Source organism: Taudactylus pleione, unplaced genomic scaffold, assembly GCF_031769625.1.
Source record: "Taudactylus pleione unplaced genomic scaffold, aTauple2 ptg000266l, whole genome shotgun sequence".
Classification (NCBI taxonomy): Eukaryota; Metazoa; Chordata; class Amphibia; order Anura; family Myobatrachidae; genus Taudactylus; species Taudactylus pleione.
Window position 1 is genome coordinate 2,313,836 of NW_028284668.1, and position 19,508 is coordinate 2,333,343.

General features: G+C 44.7%; 1 long non-coding RNA gene across 1 annotated transcript; it reads left to right on the forward strand.

The window, feature by feature from the left end:
* The first annotated feature begins 964 nt into the window (after window positions 1-964).
* Window positions 965-14,060, forward strand: LOC148513938 (uncharacterized). The gene is made up of 2 exons (XR_015880133.1): window positions 965-4,411; window positions 10,558-14,060. It is a non-coding gene; the product is annotated as an uncharacterized LOC148513938 (long non-coding RNA).
* The last annotated feature ends 5,448 nt before the right edge of the window (window positions 14,061-19,508 follow it).

A 19,508-nucleotide genomic window follows, 5' to 3' on the forward strand; every position in this document is an offset into this window, starting at 1 on the left:
ATCCATCACCACACCCTGGCACCTTACCTCAACCACCAGAATACACTTTCCAAAATCTGTCCAAAAAAGGAAAGCACAATATTTTTATATATATATATATATATATATATATATATATATATATATATATACAGACATTCCTCACTTAATGAACGAGTTCTGTTCCTACGACTTGGTCGTTAAATGAATTGGTCGTTAATCGAGCAATTATAAAATGAAGCTGGATAGAAGCTGGCACATTCAACAATTTTAAATGGTAAAAATAGAGTAAAAGAGTCAGTGAAAGCATCAACAGGATATACAGTACTGTACTGTATATACATAATTATAGTACAGTATTGTATACATGCACAGTACAATACAGTACTGTACTGTATACAGTATGCGCAGCAATCATTTACCTGCATTGTATTATGAATAAAGAAAAGGAAACTGCTTTACTTTGCATAACTTGTTTTATTTTGCTTTTTTTTTTTTTTACTTCGCAAAACTTTTATTTTGAATAACTGTTTACTTTGCATACAGTAATTTTGCATAACTCTTTGCAGCACTGTACAGTACTTTGCAGAACTTGTTTGTTTTATTTTGCATTACTTTTCTACTACTAGTTAGACTTAGCATAACTGTTGCATAGTGTACCTTTAGGGCCGCCATCAGGGGGGGACAGTCGGGACTACTGTCCCGGGCCCGGACACTCCGATAGAAAAGGGGGGCCCGGCCCACTCCTACCACTTGCCTTCAGCAATTTACAGTGCAAGTGAAGAAAAGGGCTCCCAGCCACCGTCGCTACTGGGCCCCCAGACAATCTGCCCCTACTGCTACTGGAACCCACCATCCACCATGAGAAAGGTGCCTGTTGGTCCCCTGGCCCCTCTGCATCATAATGTTTATTATCTTGCGCGCGTTACTTTATGACGTCACATGCGTCGTATAATAAACTTTATCATACAGAGGCAGAGGGGCCAGGGGACCAACAGGCACCTTTTTCATGGTGGACGGCGGCACTGAAGGAGAGAGAGAGAGAGGAGCCGCAGTGAACTATGGAAGTGGATAAATAGCAGCAGTCTGGAACAGAAGGGTATGAAGACTGAGGCAGAAGGGGTTGAAACAGCACTGTGTGCTGGGCAACAGAGAATGAGGCACAAGGCAGGTGGAGAGATAGACTATAACTGTGATCACTATATATATATATATATATATATATATATATATGAGAAAATACCTCACGCTCACTAGTATGTGTATAAAGTAGGCAGCAACAATGCAGCGAAGAAATCCCAATGTCCTTCATTAAGTAAACTAGAGGAGGGGGGGTTGCAATATGCGCCTCTACAACTTGTGTATCAGTACCCCTATTCAGTACTAACAAATAAGGATATGGTGTACAGTAAAGGCAAAAAAGTTTTTACTGAATAGGACATAGAAAATAAACAACAGAATTTAACAATAACACTGTCTCAAAAGTTAGCATCGAATCCACAGAAATCGCTAGATGGACGTACAATATCCATATACAGTATGTATAAGTTCAAAATTAGACTCAAAAAGAACGAGAAATAATTTAGTACATAAATATATATAAAAAAAACACCAAATAATAATAAAACAATAAAAAACAAAAAAGGGGGGAAAAATGAAATAAAGAACAGTTTACGAATGGCACCAATGATATTTTTGTCCTGATTCCAAACAGAATGTAATATTTATGTGAAGTAATTATGGTTCGGAAAGTTCTGTTAGAGGGTGGCGTACCACAACTCTAATACAGAAATGTTGTCTCCAAAGTTTGGCAGAGGTGCCTGTTAATAAAGATGTTCCTCCTATACAGTTCAAGGTTCCTGATGGGGGTACCCCTTTGTAGAGATGGTTTAAAGGTATATTTATAATCTGCTTGGAGCCATATCATTGGCACCTAGCAGCAGCAGACCTTAACCAGGCACATATGCTGTATGTGCAGATGCAGTTGCATATCGATCTACAGGGCTATAAGGAGTGGTGCGCGCGGCCAAACAGGGCAGGATCGCCTGGGGGCAGTACTAACCATACCTGTAGTCAGCTGCAGCCTGCACCCTCCTCTGACTCACTGTTTCTATACTGTGTGGGAAGAGAGAGGGGGCCCTGCCTATTTAGTCAGTACCGGGCCCCACAATTTCTGATGGCAACCCTGTGTACCTTTACAGAGCATGAACATGACAATTGGCATAAAAAAAATAAAGATATGAAAAACAGACATTCTAGCCAACAAATCCTTCATCATGTAATGAGTCAACATTGGTGTTATCAGGATCTGTAGAGGGCTCGGGTAAGGGAGATGATGGCAAGGAAATGAAAGGACTTGTAGGGGTAGGGGTACTGGGTGTAGCTTTTGAGAAGAATCCTGTTAGTGTGGTCTGCTTTGTAATTTTCTTTTTTTCTTCATAAATTTCACGGTAGCATCGTAAAAGTTCATTAATTTGCCGTTCCACTTTCATGAACCTTTCAACATTTGTATCAATACCCTCTAGTTGTAACATAGCCGCATTCACTTTCGAGAACACACCAGCTAACCCCTTTACTGTGAACTTCTTTTGTACTTCTTCCATTCTTTCCTCTTCTCCTTCTTCCAACTTTTCCAGGTGCTGCTGCGCTTCCAACTCTATTAGATCTTCATTAGATAGCTCTCCCTTGACATATTCCACTAACTCTTCAATATCTTCCACTTCAAGATGTAAATTAAGCACGTTAGCAAGTTGCACAGTTGTTTGATTTATGTCATCGACATGTTCGTCTATGTCAAACAATTCAACATTATTCACAAGACTTTTTAGGGATTTTTTCCATATGCCTTGCATACAATTTTCTGTCACTTCCTCCCAAGCAGATTCTATGTTCTTTATGCACTGTAAAATGTTGTATGACTTCCAAAAATCACAAAGGGTTACTTCATCATTTTCTGTTGCCGAGAAACTTTTGGAAAAAGTTGTGCGTAAATAGTATGCTTTGAACATAGCTATAGCCCCCTAGTTCATTGGCTGTAAGATAGCAGTGGTGTTTTTAGGCAGATACACTACCTTTACATCTGGGTTAACATCATCAAGATGCTGGGGGTGTCCTGGGCAATTATCAAGCAGGAGGATAATTTTAAAGGGAACACCCTTGTCCAGACAATAACGCTTGACTGAGGGTATGAAGCAGTTGGTAAACTAATCCTCAAATAAAGCTTGTGTCATCCATCCCTTGTTATTTGCATTATGTATACAGGCAGCATGTGCTTACTGACCTGCTTGAATGCACGTGAGTTCTGGGAGCGATAGATGAGCAAAGGCTTTAACTTAAACCCAGCAACATTTCCACCCAGCAACAATGTGACCATGTCCTTAAAAGCCTTGAAACCGGGCATTGTTTTAGCTTCTTTGTGTATGTACGACCTTTCAGGCATTTTCTTCAAAAAAAGTCCTGTTTCATCCACATTGAAGATTTGTTCCCAGACAGAAGCTGCCTTTCTTGATGATTTCATCAAATTGGTCAACAAATTTTTCAGCTGCTTCTATGTCAGTACTTGCTGCCTCACCGCTGATACTGCGATTATGCAGGTTGAATCTCCGACTAAACCATTGAAACCATCCATGGCTTGGCGTAAATGTTTCCGCCGATTCATCCTCCTCACGAAGTGATGAAAATCCTTGCGATTGAAATGTTGGAGTTAATATAGAGGTTTATTTAACCCTGCAGTAACTGTGTCTTATTGGCGAGTGCCGCTTCCCATTGTGTTCATATTTCTGTTTTTTTGCGGAGGGCACCCACACTTATTTTTTGGATCATGAGTGCCGAACCCATGCTATGTATATATATATATATATGGACAAAACGCATTGGGTTGGACCTCCTGTGGTCACCTCTAAGCTACATGACAGATAAGCTCATAATTATTCATAATATTGTATGAGTCTTTATTGTTGTTTTAATTAAACTGGGTGTTTATTTTATTATATCACATGATTGGAGGCTTTTTATTTGTGTCTCCATTTATATATGAGCATATATGAGCATCTACTGTTTGATAGGACCAGCTGCAGATGATTATTATCCGTACCTGATCTTGAATGAATATATCTGGTACAAGGCATATATTTTACTTGTTTCTAAATAGGTGCTGGGAGCCTTTACCTAGCACAAGTGGAGTCCCTTTTTTATACTGCTGGTGATCTAACCATGCTTTTTTGAATTTCACAACACATTTTTCTTGCATGAGAGCACATGCACATACAGTATATGTATCAGTTTTATACTATGTTTTCTTTTGTTTATTTTATTATGTCCTAACGTCGTGGGAGTACCGTATAAAGATCCCCTATATGTGTCAGTAGGGACATCTCGGAACCTCCAGAATACCTTGGACTATATTTGTCGAAGTGAGCTGCCACCACAAGAGGTAGTGCTATTTTAGTTAAGTGTATTTTCTCTATCGCTGATTGTTGATTTGTTTAACATTGACACAATTTGTGAGCTGATTGCACCTTTTTTTGTAATGTTTGTGTGTGTATGTATATATATATATATACTGTATATACATATATATATAACATCTAAGGTTTATAGTTATAGTACATATTCTTTCTACTACTGATACTATTGTAACTGTAATATATATATTCTGTTGAAAGAGGGGTGCGCTACCGTGACTCCAGTCTTTATGTCCCTCGGCTTCATGTCCTGTTCCAAGATGGCCACTGTGATCACTACTAAGCATGTGCAAGGGTCAACTTGTCTTTAGTTTGTAAGGGTGACATGGTGGGAGACAGAAGTCTCCTATTTATCTCCTATGATAGACCTGGTTAATTATCTGCTAAAAAGCTGTTCCAGCATCTCTGCACCTCTACCCGTATGCAGTATACACTCACCGATTGCACTGCTGCACTCAAGCTCCATTCCAGCACCAGTGTATATGTAACAGTAAGTATCGCTGTACCTGCTATCCTTCAATAAACCAACACCACTGGTTATGTAACTGGGTTGTTTAAAATTACAGTTATCCGTTGGTGTGTGTGTGCATTTCATTTTATTTTTAAATATTCGGAAAATTCCTATGACGCATACATTACTCTGTGTGTTGTTGGCATTAGAAGTGACAAGGGAAAACCATGGGCAGGGCCGTAACTAGGTTGGTGCGATATATGCAGTGCAGGTGGCGTTGCTTGGGCCAGTCAATATACACTGTTTATAATCATTCTTACTTGTAGCTTCCTTTTCTTTTATCCTCGGCATCCCCTAGCAGCCCCTATCTCCTCTGTGGCTGACTTCCCCTCCATCTGGCCACCTACCCAAGCACCTTCAGTTACTTCCTCTTTTATTTAACACACACATGCCAAAATACTGTCATACCTGGGACTCAAACCTATCACCTCTCACATGGCAGTCAGATATCTTACACATGGCCCCACAATTTCTGATGGCAGCCCTGTTACCAGCTAACCTTGGGTACCTTTGCCAGTGAGTTCAGTAGCTGTGGCAGGGTACATACAAATAAAGAAAAAAGTCAATCAGGAAATGAGATTCAGTATCATCCGCTAGGATTATCACCAGATCATAATAAATGTTTCCAAACAGGACTTCTTTGTGGAGGGATTGTAACAAACTTACGTAAACATCCCTTCTCGCGTTCACATCAAAGTATCTTTCTCCTGTAATCCAGCAGCAGTTAGCACAAAAACAGTGCTCACACTTACATCTGCGTCCTTCCTCATGTTCCCTTAGCAGTATCTTTAAGTAAACTCCCCAGCAAGGTATAAACTACTCGTCCAAGTAAAGTATTAAACACATTTATTGGTACAAAACACACGAACACAGCAACAAAATCTTCTACAAGCTGAATGGTATAAGATCCAAAAGGCTCCGGTATCTGAATCCTGCATCTCCCTATGCTGCAGTCACAGGGAGTAAGGATAAGCATCCGCACACCCAGGTCACCTTTCCGTGTGGATCCAATTCAGGAAACAAACTGAAGCCATCAGTTTGTTTCCTGAATTGGATCCACACGGATCCAATTCAATCGGCGTTTATGCAAACAATCAGGTTGATTGCCCATGCACACTGCAATCGCGGAGTTGCAGTGTGCATGGGCACTGAAAGTAAATGTCTTGTAAAGTCCAGCACATGCTAGTACACAAGAGGTAGGCTGAAACTAGCATTTGCATATTATCGCTGCAGTCAGGGCCGGTTCTAGACATTGTGGAGCTCAGGGCTAAAGTTCTCAGTTGCTCCCCCAGCCCCCCCTCCCTCCCAAGAAAAAATATTTTTTTTAACAGATGGCGTACCTTCGGTGCGTGTGTTCCCAGAAACACCCCCAATTCATCACACTTTGTGAGGTGCTGGGCTTCCCCCAAGCTCTCCCCTCTCAGTGAATAATTGCCGTGCACAGTAATACACCTTACACAATAATGTGCTTCATAACACATTGCCCTTTATAACACATTATGCCACACGCAGTAATGCCCTTTATAACGCATTATGCCACATGCAGAAATACCCTCTATAATATAAAATGCCACACGCAGCAATGCTCCTTATACATTATGCCACACTGTAATGCCCCTTAAACATTATGCCACACTGTAATGCCCCATATGCACACATACATATCCATAGGTACATATATATTCATAAATAGTTACAAGTTTGCATGACTACTATACATACCACACTCACATTGTAAACTTGCAGCCCGGCATCTGGCTCCTAAAGGAGGGGAGGAGAAAGCAGGGGAGGCATGCTAGGAACATCCACCTGCATTGGTATCACAGTGGAGGTCTCACTGCCCCACACTGCTTGGTATAGGCTGCCTGTCACTCATACTTGCATACTTTTTGAAAAGTAGGTTCAGGGAGATTTTAGTTAATAATAGAATGCTCGGTGCGCTGTTGCAGGGACGTGTCATGCTCTGCCCAAAGGGTGTGTCTAACTCCACCTATGGGCAATTCTGTTACTGGTACAATGGGGAATCTGGGGGTTTTATTTAACTTTCCGGGGCAGTAGAAAACTCTACAGTGAACCTGGAGTCTCCCAAGATGCGTGTAGGGTAGGCAACTATGCTAAAACCATGTGACAACTGTATGACATGCAATAAAACAAATACTTTTAAATTATTGAAAAGAGCCAATATGTTAATGCATTTTGAGATGTAGATGCATGCATATTTATATATATATATATATTTATATATATTAGGGGTGAGCGGGTTCGGATTTCTGAAATCTGAACCCCCCCGAGCCCCTCCGATCCGAGGCCGATCCGAGTCAGGCTCGACTTTTCCCGCCTGACTCGGATCTGAAATCGAGGCAAAACATCATCACCCCGCCTTCTGGGTCTCGCGGGTTTTGGATCCTATATAAGGTACCCGCGTCGGCGCCATTTTCTCACTCGGCTGTGGACAGTGAAGAGGGAGGGTGGGAGTTAGGGCTGGCTGGGCTGTGTAGTGTAGTGTAGTGCAGTGTAGTGTTGTGCTATACTGTACTGCGCTGTGCTGCTGTTGTCCATAGGGACTGTGTCCACTACTTCAAAGTCCATAGGGGCTGGCTGGCTGGACTGTGTTGTGCAGTCAGTTGTCCATAGGGGCTGTGTCCACTCCAAAGTCCTGTGCAGTGTCCCAGTCCTAAAGGGGTGCTGTAGTGTTGTCCAGGGGGTGCTCTGTCCGTCAGGGGTGCTCCCCCCAAGTGCTAAAAAATTGTTTTTTTTCTGTGTTTGTGAATTGTGTGCACTGTGGCTGCACGTGCATCAACAAAGGAGCAGCGCCAAGCGTGCGCCTGTGTCCCATTAGTAAAGGGCCGGCTGGCTTGTCCGTTAAAGGGTGCTGTAACCCCCAAAGTACACTCCAAACAAAATAAAAAAATATTTTCTGTGTTTGTGAATTGTGTGCGCAGTAGCCGCACTTGCATCAACAAAGTAGTGCCAAGCGTGCGCCTGTGTCATAAGTAAAGGGCCGGCTGGCTTGACCGTTAAAGGGTGCTGTAACCCCCAAAGTACACTCCAAACAAAATAAATAGATATTTTCTGTGTTTGTGAATTGTGTGCGCAGTAGCCGCACGTGCATCAACAAAGTAGTGAGAAGCGTGCGCCTGTGTCATAAGTTAAGGGCCGGCTGGCTTGACCGTTAAAGGGTGCTGTAACCCCCAAAGTACACTCCAAACAAAATAAAAAAATATTTTCTGTGTTTGTGAATTGTGTGCGCAGTAGCCGCACTTGCATCAACAAAGTAGTGCCAAGCGTGCGCCTGTGTCATAAGTAAAGGGCCGGCTGGCTTGACCGTTAAAGGGTGCTGTAACCCCCAAAGTACACTCCAAACAAAATAAAAAGATATTTTCTGTGTTTGTGAATTGTGTGCACTGTGGCTGCACGTGCATCAACAAAGGAGCAGCGCCAAGCGTGCGCCTGTGTCCCATAAGTAAAGAGCCGGCTGGCTCATTTCTTAAAGGGTGGTGTAACCCACAAAGTGCACTATTCTCCAGCAAAAATAAAAAAATATGTTCTGTGTTTGTGTGCGCCTTAGCCGCACGTATATATAGCAATATAACTTAAATGGAGGACCAAACTTTCTCCGATAAAAATAAAATAGGGAAAGATCAAGAACCACTTCCTCCTAGTGCTGAAGCTGCTGCCACTAGTCATGACATAGACGATAACATGCCATCAACGTCGTCTGCCAAGGCCGATGCCCAATGTCATAGTAGAGGGCACATACAATCCCAAATGACAAAGTTCAGGAAAACGACCTTGAAAAAAACATTTAAATCATCTGAAGAGAAAAGTAAACTTGCCAATATGCCATTTACGACACGGAGTGGCAAGGAACGGCTAAGGTCTTTCCCTATGTTCATGACTAGTGGTTCAGCTTCACATGACGATGGAAGCCCTCCTCCAGCTAAAAAAATCAAACGAGTTAAGCTGGAAAAAGCACAGCAAAGAACTGTGCATTCTAAGAAGATATCATAAATCCCCAAGGAGAGTCCAAGTGTGGTGGCGGTTGCGATGCCTGACCTTCCCAGCACTGGACGGGAAGAGGTGGCTCTTTCCACCATTTGCACGCCCCCTGCAAGTGCTGAAAGGAGCACCCACAGTCCACTTGCTGGATATGCAAATTGAAGATGTCACTGTTGAAGTACAACAGGATAAGGATACTGGTGTAGCTGGCACTGAGGAGGAAGTTGGCGAGTAGGATTCTGATGGTGATGTGGTTTGTTTAAATCAGTCTCCGGGGGAGACAGTTGTTGTCCGTGGGATGAAAAAGCCCATGCCTGGGCAGAAGACCAAACATTCCACCTCTTTGGTCTGGCAATATTTCTATCCAAATCCGGACAACAACTGTCTTGCCATATGTACCATATGTAAAGGTGAAATAAGTAGGGGTAGGGACGTTAACCACCTAGGAACATCCTCCCTTATACGGCACCTGCAGCGCGTTCATAAAAAGTTACAATTCACAAACACAGAAATTTTTTTTTTTATTTTGTTTGGAGTGCCCTTTGGGGGTTACAGCACCCTTTAGCGGTCAATCCAGCCGGCCCTTTACTTATGACACAGGTGCACGCTTGGCACTACTTTGTTGATGCATGTGCGGCTACTGCGCACACAATTCACAAACACAGAAAATAGTTTTTATTTTGTTTGTAGTGTACTTTGGGGGTTACAGCACCCTTTAGCGGTCAATCCAGCCGGCCTTTTACTTATGGGACACAGGCGCACGCTTGGCACTATTTTGTTGATACACGTGCGGCTACTGCGCACACAATTCACAAACACAGAAAAAATATATATTTTTTTAGCACTTGGGGGGAGCACCCCTGACAGACAGAGCACCCCCTGGACAACTCTACAGCACCCCTTTAGGACTGGGACACTGCACAGGACTTTGGAGTGGACACAGCCCGTATGGACAACTGACTGCACAACACAGTCCAGCCAGCCCCTATGGACTTTGAAGTAGTGGACACAGCCCCTATGGACAACAGCAGCACAGCACAACACAGCCAGCCCCTCTGGACTTTGAAGTAGTGGACACAGCCCCTATGGACAACAGCAGCACAGCGCAGCACAGCACAGCACAACACTACTCTGCACTACACTACACTACACAGCCCAGCCAGCCCTAACTCCCAACCCTCGGGTTTGTCTTTTATGCTTGATGAAAGCGTGGAATAAAGCGCTGAAATGTTGCAAAACTACCTTCTGTTTTTGGACATGTTTATTACGGAGTGCCGCCCTGCGTTCAAAATATATATATATATATATATATATATATATATATATGCAAATGGATATGTGTTGATTGGAATTTGAGTTGCTGGCACCAGGGTACTTTTAACTCTATCTAAGGGAGTGCGGACCTAATGGAACTTGTGTTATATATATATATAATGATTTTCAACTTTTATTGATAGGGGCCCCACATGTTTGTTGCCCAGGGGCCCCCACAGACCTTAATCCGGCCCTGGACTGACTGACATAGGACTTGGCACCTTCCTTTCTCACAGCACTCTGCTTGTTTTTAAATCACTTACATGGTCTCCTATTTGATGTCTTTCACAGCTGCTTCGAGCAATATGATGAAGATTATGATTGGACGCCTGGACCTGCAGCTGCTATCTCCGATTTATGATTGGACGCTTGGACCATCTTGCTGTCATCTGCGGATTCCCGATGGGGGTGGGGAATTCGGGTGTTTAGTTTGACTTTCCAGGGCAGTGGGAGACTCTACCTTAGATCATGAATTTTCCACAGGATGATGCGGTAGGGTAGTGAACTATGGTGTCACTGAGCCTCAGTCAGTAACAGGCAGCCTACCAGGCAGTTTTGTTTCTATATGGGACTCTGCGGCACCCTCTAGAACCGTCCCTGGCTGCTGTGACTCTGCACAAGGATGAAGCCGTATCAGTGACTGCATGCACCAGGCTCATTGTTACAGCATCGCAATGTCACATGCTGTTGCTTCAGTGGCAGTGCAAATCACTGGGAAAATGGCGCAGCTTGTCTGTTTTTTTATGTTATAGTCCCTCTCTTCTGTTTTTTGGCTAAAATGACCCCCTTGTCTGTATTTTCTTTACTGAGCTATGTAAACCCATCTGTGTATGTTTTTCATTGTGCCACTTCCTCCCGCCCCCCTCAAACTTCCTCACACACACACACACACATGCAACCCTGGCCTGTATGTTGTTTCATTTCATTAATGTGCTCTGTGCTCCTCACTACAATCTGACACCCAATCTATAATTACCATAAGTCACCCATTATTTTAGCAATATGTTTTGCTCTACTCTTAACCATAAGGCATATATGGATATAAAGAAGCCGAAATTTATTGAATTGAATTAGAATAGAAATTGATAGCTCGGTGGCAGCAAAAGCAGTGCTCTTGTGCCACAGCCCGCTATAAAATTGATAACCTAAATAAAGAGGGCGGATCCCCGCCCTAGTGTAAACTAGCCTGAAATGGTACCACTCGCTCTCTATTTGGTACAGCCTTGACCCCTCCTTAAGCTAAAGGCCTAGTCCCCCTTTTAGGAGAATGACTAACTTGCCGCTATCAAGAGGAAAATGCCATTCAGGCACTCTTAACGCCGTAATAGGCTGCCCAGGAGCACTGCTTACCACCAAAATTCAGCCGAGCCCCACCACCCTTCAATAGAAATTAGCTCAAGCTTCAATGAAACCGAAAAGGTCCTTAAGGAACCATTTAATCCCCATACCCGTGAGGTGCACTCCATCTTGCCTGTAAAAACTCTCTTATTCAAAACGTAAATGTGGATGCTTAATCACACATCCCCCAGTCTTGGTAACAAACCTGGATACTGCTGCATTGACCTTTCTTCTCACCCTATCTAAAACTACACCCCCATGAGACCCTCTCTAAAACCGTCTTGGCACCATCTCAGACCACACTAAAACCACACTTGGCCACCTCTCCATGATTGTCTGCCAATCATTCCTAATTGCATGAATGAGCTCAATGCCCTTGCAAGTACCCAGATCGTTACCTCCCAAATGAACTACCACCCAATCCGGGGTTCCATATCTAGCTTCCGCCGCTCATAACTCCTTTAAAAGGCCGGACCATCTCATACCCCTAAATTCTAACCACTGCACTTTTCCTATACCCAATGATTTACAGGCCTGAAATGCTAAAGGATGCTTGCTAGCCCAGTAAATGTATGAGTGACCTATGAACCACACCCGACAATTATTCACTCCGGGAGTACCTGCAAGAAGGTTTAATCCCATCAGAATCAGTAAACAATATCAAACAACCTAGCCAAGGAAAGGAATAACTAGTTGGGTGACCCATCTTGAGGGGGAAAAGCAGAAAACCTCTGTGAGGATAAAACTGAACCCCCCCCCAAGTTCCATAGCGGTAGCAGGCATAAGGCCTTTGGGTTTCCCAACAAACTTGCTGGGAGTGTGGTTAACCATGCAGCTTATCCCCCCGCAAATAAGTTTTATATGCAGCAGATTTCCATTGACCCAATTGCCTCAAAGAATTGACGGAAGCCCCCGCAGCTGCTGTGCATGTCGCTGCTCCAATTCGAAACAAGTGCGTTCCAAACTGATCTAAAGGCAAGTCTAATGCAATCAAACAATTTTGAAAAACCTTTGCAAATTGAAATTTTGACAGCGGGATGCGGTCAGCATGCACTAGCCATTGCATGGCCCCGGAGGGGCACATGCTGCCAAAGCGTTCAGCCCAACTAACTGGATTCAGGGTGGGATCCTCATGCGCTGGAATAGAAACCCATTTTCCCTTAGCTAACTGGTCCATCTTGGATTTGTGAATGCGGACAAAAATGAGGTCCTTTTTAACCACAACATTGCTAACAAGTAGGGATGAGCGGGTTCGGATTTCTGAAATCCGAACCCACCCAAGCCCTCCGATCCGAGTTGGGATCCGAGTTCAGCTCGGGTTTTCCCACCTGACTCGGAACTGAAATCGAGGCAAAACGTCATCATCCCGCCTTCTGGATCTCGCAGGTTTTGGATTCTATAAAAGGTCCCCGCATCGGTGCCATTTCTCACTCCAGCTGTGGACAGTGAAGAGGGAGGGTGGGAGTTAGGGCTGGCTGGGCTGTGTTGTGTTGTGCTGTGCTGCTGTTGTCCATAGGGGCTTTGTCCACTCCTCCAAAGTCCATAGGGGCTGGCTGGGCTGTGTTGTGCTGCTGTTGTCCATAAGGGCTGGCTGGGCTGTGTTGTGCTGCTGTTGTCCATAGGGGCTGGCTGGACTGTTTTGTGATGCTGTCATAGGGGCTGGCTGGGCTGTATTGTGCAGTCAGTTGTCCATAGGGGCTGTGTCCACTCCAAAAGTCTATAGGGGCTGGCTGGGCTGTGTTGTGCAGTATCCCATAAAGGCTGTAGTCCTAAAGGGGTGCTGTAGTGTTGTCCAGGGGGTGATCTGTCCATCAGGGTGCTCCCCCCAAGTGCAAAAAAAACATTTATTTCTGTGTTTGTGAATTGTGTGCATTGTAGCTGCACGTGCATCAACAAAGGAGCAGCGCCAAGCGTGCGCCTGTGTCATAAGTAAAGAGCCGGCTGGCTCATCTCTTAAAGGGTGGTGTAACCCCCAAAGTGCACTTCAAAAAAAAAAAAAATTATTCTTTTCTGTGTTGTGAATTGTGTGCGCTGTAGCCGCACGTCCAACAACAAAGGAGCAGCACCAAGCGTGCGCCTGTGTCATAAGTCTGTTAAAGGGTGGTGTAATCCCCAAAGCGAGCTCCACAGAAAATAAACAATTCTTTTTTTTCTGTGTTTGTGTGTGAAATGTATGCGCAGTAGCCGCACGTGCATCAACAAAGGAGCAGTGCCAAGCGTGCGCCTGTGTCATAAGTAAAGGTGCGGCTGGCTCATCTGTTAAAGGGTGGTGTAACCCCCAAAGTGCACTTAAAAAAAAAAAATAATAATCTTTTCTTTGTTGTGAATTGCGTGCACTGTAGCTGCACGTGGATCAACAAAGGAGCAGCGTCAAGCGTGCGCCTGTGTCATAAGTCTATTAAAGGGTGGTGTAACCCCTAAAGTGTGCTCCACAAAAAATAAACAATTAATTTTTTTCTGTGTTTGTGTGTGAAATGTATGCGCAGTAGCCGCACGTGCATCAACAAAGGAGCAGAGCCAGGCGTGCACCTGTGTCATAAGTCTGTTAAAGGGTGGTGTAACCCCCAAAGTGCACTTAAAAAAAAATAAAAAATTCTACTTTTCTTTGTTGTGAATTGTGTGCGCTGTAGCTGCATGTCCATCAACAAAGGAGCAGCGCCAAGCATGCGTCTGTGTAATAAGTCTGTTAAAGGGTTGTTACATTCTGGGTTATTTGTGGACCCAGGGTGGTAGCAGGAGCGATCACAGAAGCAGATTTGTAAATAAAACTAGGATTTTTAATAAGTGCTCGAGTAGACATATAATGTGGCAGTAAATAAAAGTCCAGGAAAATATAAATGTGCACAAGAGTTCTGTGGTGGGAGCAAAAGGGTTAATGTCCAGGTAGAAACAATTAGAGCAGTCCAGGTGTGCAGGTAGTGAAACTGAAAACAAACAAGCCAGGTTTGCAGATAGTGAACTGAAGTGCAGGATGTCAGCAGGCTCAGGCACTCAGGTATGGGCAAGGGTGGGAGCTAGGAGCTGACAGGCAGACTGGCAGACAGCGGATTCACAGGAACAGGAAAGCACAGAGAACTCCCTCTCAGCTAGGCTGAGATACACGTTGTACTGGCAAAGAAGGAAGGCACTGATCCTTCCTAAATACCCCATGCCGTGCTGTTACTGGCCGGAGGGAACATGTGACTCACCAGGATTGGCCAGCCGCATCACATGGCCAGAAGGCAAGATGGCGGCGCCCATGCAAACGGAATGGAGACGCCGCCAGGCCTTACCAGCGCAGAGTGACAACAGGCCCGCACAACAACGCGCGCAGCCAAAGCCCCCCGCCAGACACCAGCTCCACCACCAGACAGCCCGCGCCACAATGACCTCACAGGTAACACTCGCCTAGCACCATGCTGAAATACCCTGGCCGTGACAGTACCCCCCCCCTTTTGGGGTGGCCTCAGGACACTCACCAGGCTTCTCCGGATGGGCAGAATGGAATCTCCTGATGAGCGTGGGAGCATGGACATCACGAGCATCGGTCCAACAACGTTCCTCTGGACCGTAACCTTTCCAGTCCAGCAAATACTGTAGATGACCTCTGCATAGACGACAGTCCAAGATCTGGGCAACCTCAAACTCAACTCCTCTCTCCGTCTGGACTCGAGGAGAAGCAGGTAGAGCACTATGGAATTTATTCAGGACCAGGGGCTTCAATAAGGAAATATGGAAGGAATTAGGGATTTTTAGGTATGGGGGTAACTGTAGACGATAGGCCACTGGATTAATGACTTCGGTTATGGAGAAGGGACCGATGAAGCGTGGTGCAAATTTCATAGAAGGAACCCTCAGACGAAGATTCCGGGTGGATAACCAGACCTGGCTTCCAACTTGCATGCGTGGAACTATTCTATGCTTCTTATCGGCCTGGGTCTTATAGCGAGAGGATGCCTTCAACAAATCAGACCGTACTTGAGTCCAGATGGCAGCAAAATTCCGCACCGTGTCCTCCACGGCCGGAACATCGAAAACAGGCAGGCTTCGGAATTCGGGAACACGAGGATGAAGGCCATATACAACCTGAAATGGCGTTTGGTTAGTTGACGAGTGGTAGGAAGCATTATGTGCAAACTCAGCCCACGGCAGCAAGGCAGCCCAATTGTCCTGGGAAGATGACATAAAAATTCTTAAGAAAGTCTCTAGATCTTGATTAACTCTCTCGGTGTAGCCGTTGCTTTGCGGATGGTAGGCCGTGGAAAAGTTTAACTTCACTTGAAGAACAGAACACAAAGCCCTCCAGAATTTTGCAGTAAACTGCACACCACGGTCAGAGACAATTTCAGCAGGAAGGCCATGTAGACGAAATATGTGTTGGACAAACAACTGTGCCAGGTCAGGGGCAGAAGGTAACTTCTTCAACAGTATATAGTGGACCATCTTAGAAAATCGGTCTATTAGAACCCAGATAGTGTTGAAACCTTGAGAGACTGGCAGGTCTGTGACGAAATCCATGGAGAGATGCGTCCATGGACGTGATGGAGTAGGTAATGGAAGCAATTCCACAGCTGGAGCTTGTCGTGCTGATTTATGCTGGGCACAGGAGGAGCAGGAAGAGATAAACTCCATTATATCTGCCTTCATAGAAGGCCACCAATAGTGTCTTTTCAGGAACTCCAAGGTCTTCCGAGTGCCTGAGTGCCCTGCGAAGCGAGAGGAATGTGCCCAAGTGAGAAGCTGCTTCCTTAATTCCGGGGCCACAAATGATTTTCCCGTAGGAGGCTGAAGTTGTAATGCGGCGAAAACTCTTGATTCCAAGACAGGTGTATTGCTTTGATTTTCAGATTGATCATCACAGAGGAGAGATCTCGATAGGGCATCAGCCTTCTGATTAAGGGCTCCAGACCGGAAGGTCAGGGTGAACTCAAACCTGGCAAAGAATATTGCCCAGCGGGCCAAACGAGGACTCACACATTGGAGGTTTTTGAGAAATAGGAGATTTCTATGGTCCGTAAATACAGTAAATGGAAACTTGGTGCCTTCTAGCAAATATCTCCATTCCTTCAACGCCAACTTTACAGCTAGTAGTTCTTGCTCACCTATGGCGTAGTTCCTTTCGGCAGGAGAGAATTTTTTAGAAAAGAACCCACACGGATGGACTCGGTTGTCCTCATAACGTTGAGACAAGACTGCTCCCACAGCTTCAGATGATGCATCTACTTCCAACAAAAAAGGCCGGTCCAGATCGGGTTGTCGAAGAACTGGTGCTGAGATAAAGGCCTGTTTTAGAAGATGAAAGGCAGACTCTGCCTCACGTGACCATTGGGCAGGATTAGCACCTTTGCGAGTCAAGGCTGTAATGGGAGCCAGCAGTGTAGAAAATCCCTTAATGAAGCGTCTATAATAATTGGCGAAGCCCAACAATCTCTGGATGGCCTTCAGTGTCTGAGGTCGGGTCCAATCCAGAATTGCTTGTACCTTCTTGGGGTCCATTTCTAAACTGGAGCCAGATATTACATAGCCGAGAAAAGGTACACTGGGCACTCCAAAGACGCACTTCTCCAGTTTGCAGTAAAGGTGGTTTTCTCTCAAACGGGTCAGGACTTCCTTAACATGTTCTTGATGTTTAGCCACAGAGGGCGAAAAAATCAGTATGTCATCCAGATAGACAACAACCGAAACATATAACAGATCCCGGAAAATCTCATTAACGAAACTTTGAAAGACAGCAGGGGCGTTACATAATCCAAAAGGCATTACTAAATACTCGAAATGTCCATCCCTGGTATTAAAAGCGGTCTTCCATTCATCGCCAGCTCGGATACGAATGAGGTTGTAAGCCCCTCTTAGATCTAATTTAGAAAAAATGACAGAGCCCTTGACCCTATCAAACAACTCAGTAATCAGGGGAAGAGGGTATCGATTTTTTACAGTAATGTCATTAAGGCCTCGATAATCGATACATGGTCTTAGACCACCGTCCTTCTTGCCAACGAAGAAAAACCCAGCTCCGGCAGGTGAAGTAGAGGGGCGGATGAACCCCTTTGCCAGGTTGTCCCGGATGTACTCGGTCATGGCTTGAGTCTCAGGCAAGGACAGCGGATAGGTACGACCATGAGGTGGCATCTTATCAGGTATCAATTCAATTGGACAGTCCCATTCCCTATGAGGGGGTAAGATATTTGCTTGTTGTTCAGAGAAAACGTCGGCAAACATCTGATATTCCTTGGGAATGGCAGAAGAAACTAATGAAACTGTCTTTCTCACAGGTCGAATTTTTGGAAGACAGGATTTCTGACAGTCCATACCCCATGACAGAATCTGCCTAGAACTCCAATCAATCCTGGGATTATGTTTACGTAACCAGGGTAGACCGAGAACAATTTCTTGAGAGGCCTCTGATATCACCAGGAATTTTAAGGACTCAGAATGAAGTGCCCCAATTCGGACCAATACAGGTTGAGTCTCTTTGGTGACTATCCCGTTAGTCAGAGGGCGTCCGTCTATCGAGGTCAGAGAGATAGCATGGTTGAGAGACAAACAAGGTATCTGAAATTTATCAATGAAACTAGACGTTATGAAATTTCCGGCTGCTCCTGAGTCGATTAGAGCAGAAGCAAAGACAGGTTTGGGTTTAAGATCCAAGGCTAGGGTAATCGTGAAATCTTTAATTTTTGGAGACGGGTTCATAACTCCTAACTTGATGTCTCCAGGATCAGTTAGGATTTGGCATTTCCCGGTTTACGGGGGCAGGAGATCAGCAGGTGACCAGATTCTCCGCAGTACAGACAGAGGTTCTTTTGCATTCTTCTCTGACGTTCTTCTTTGGAGAGGTGTGTATGATTCACCTGCATAGGCTCCTCTTCAGTGGGAGAAGGAATGGGATGGGTAGAAATGGAGGGGGTAAATGACCTTTGCCGGTCAGTTCTGTTTTTTTCAGCCTGACGTTCCCTTAAGCGTAGGTCAACTTTGATACACAACGAAATCATGTCATTCAGATTAGTAGGAAGCTCTCGAGTGACTAGATCATCCTTTAGTCGGTCTGACAACCCATGCCAGAAGGCCGAGGTGAGGGCTTCCTCATTCCATTTGAGCTCTGATGCTAAAATTTGAAATTGCATGGCATATTGACTGACAGGACGAACCCCTTGTCTCAGTGTCATGATGTTTGATGATGCTGATACAGTACGCCCAGGTTCATCGAAAATCCTCCTGAAGGATGACACAAAGCCTGCGTAATTATCCAGCAGTGGATCTGAGCGCTCCCAGAGTGGGGAAGCCCATTCCAAGGCCTGGCCGGATAACAAAGAGACTATATAAGCCACTTTAGTTCTTGCAGTTGGAAAGTTGTCAGGCTGCAGGGTAAAATGTATGTCACACTGATTTAGGAATCCTTGGCAGAGTTTAGGATTGCCGTCAAATTTATTTGGTAAAGGAAGACGTAAGCGGGGAGATGATCTGCCTCCTGTATTCCCAGACGCTGATGCGGATGTAGTTGCTGGTACTTCAGGGGTAGAAAAGGAAGTTTGCAAACTATCCTGTCGCTTGGACATCTCTTGCAGAAATTTAGCCATCTGATGCTGCACGTTTTCCAGATTTTCTAATCGACCAGAAATGCACCTGAACAAATCCACTCCTGACTCCTGATCCGTAGCCGGCTCCATGGGGCCAGTGCAAACTGTTACGTTCTGGGTTATTTGTGGACCCGGGGTGGTAGCAGGAGCGATCACAGAAGCAGATTTGTAAATAAAACTAGGATTTTTAATAAGTGCTAGAGTAGACATATAATGTGGCAGTAAATAAAAGTCCTGGAAAATATAAATGTGCACAAGAGTTCTGTGGTGGGAGCAAAAGGGTTAATGTCCAGGTAGAAACAATTAGAGCAGTCCAGGTGTGCAGGTAGTGAAACTGAAAACAAACAA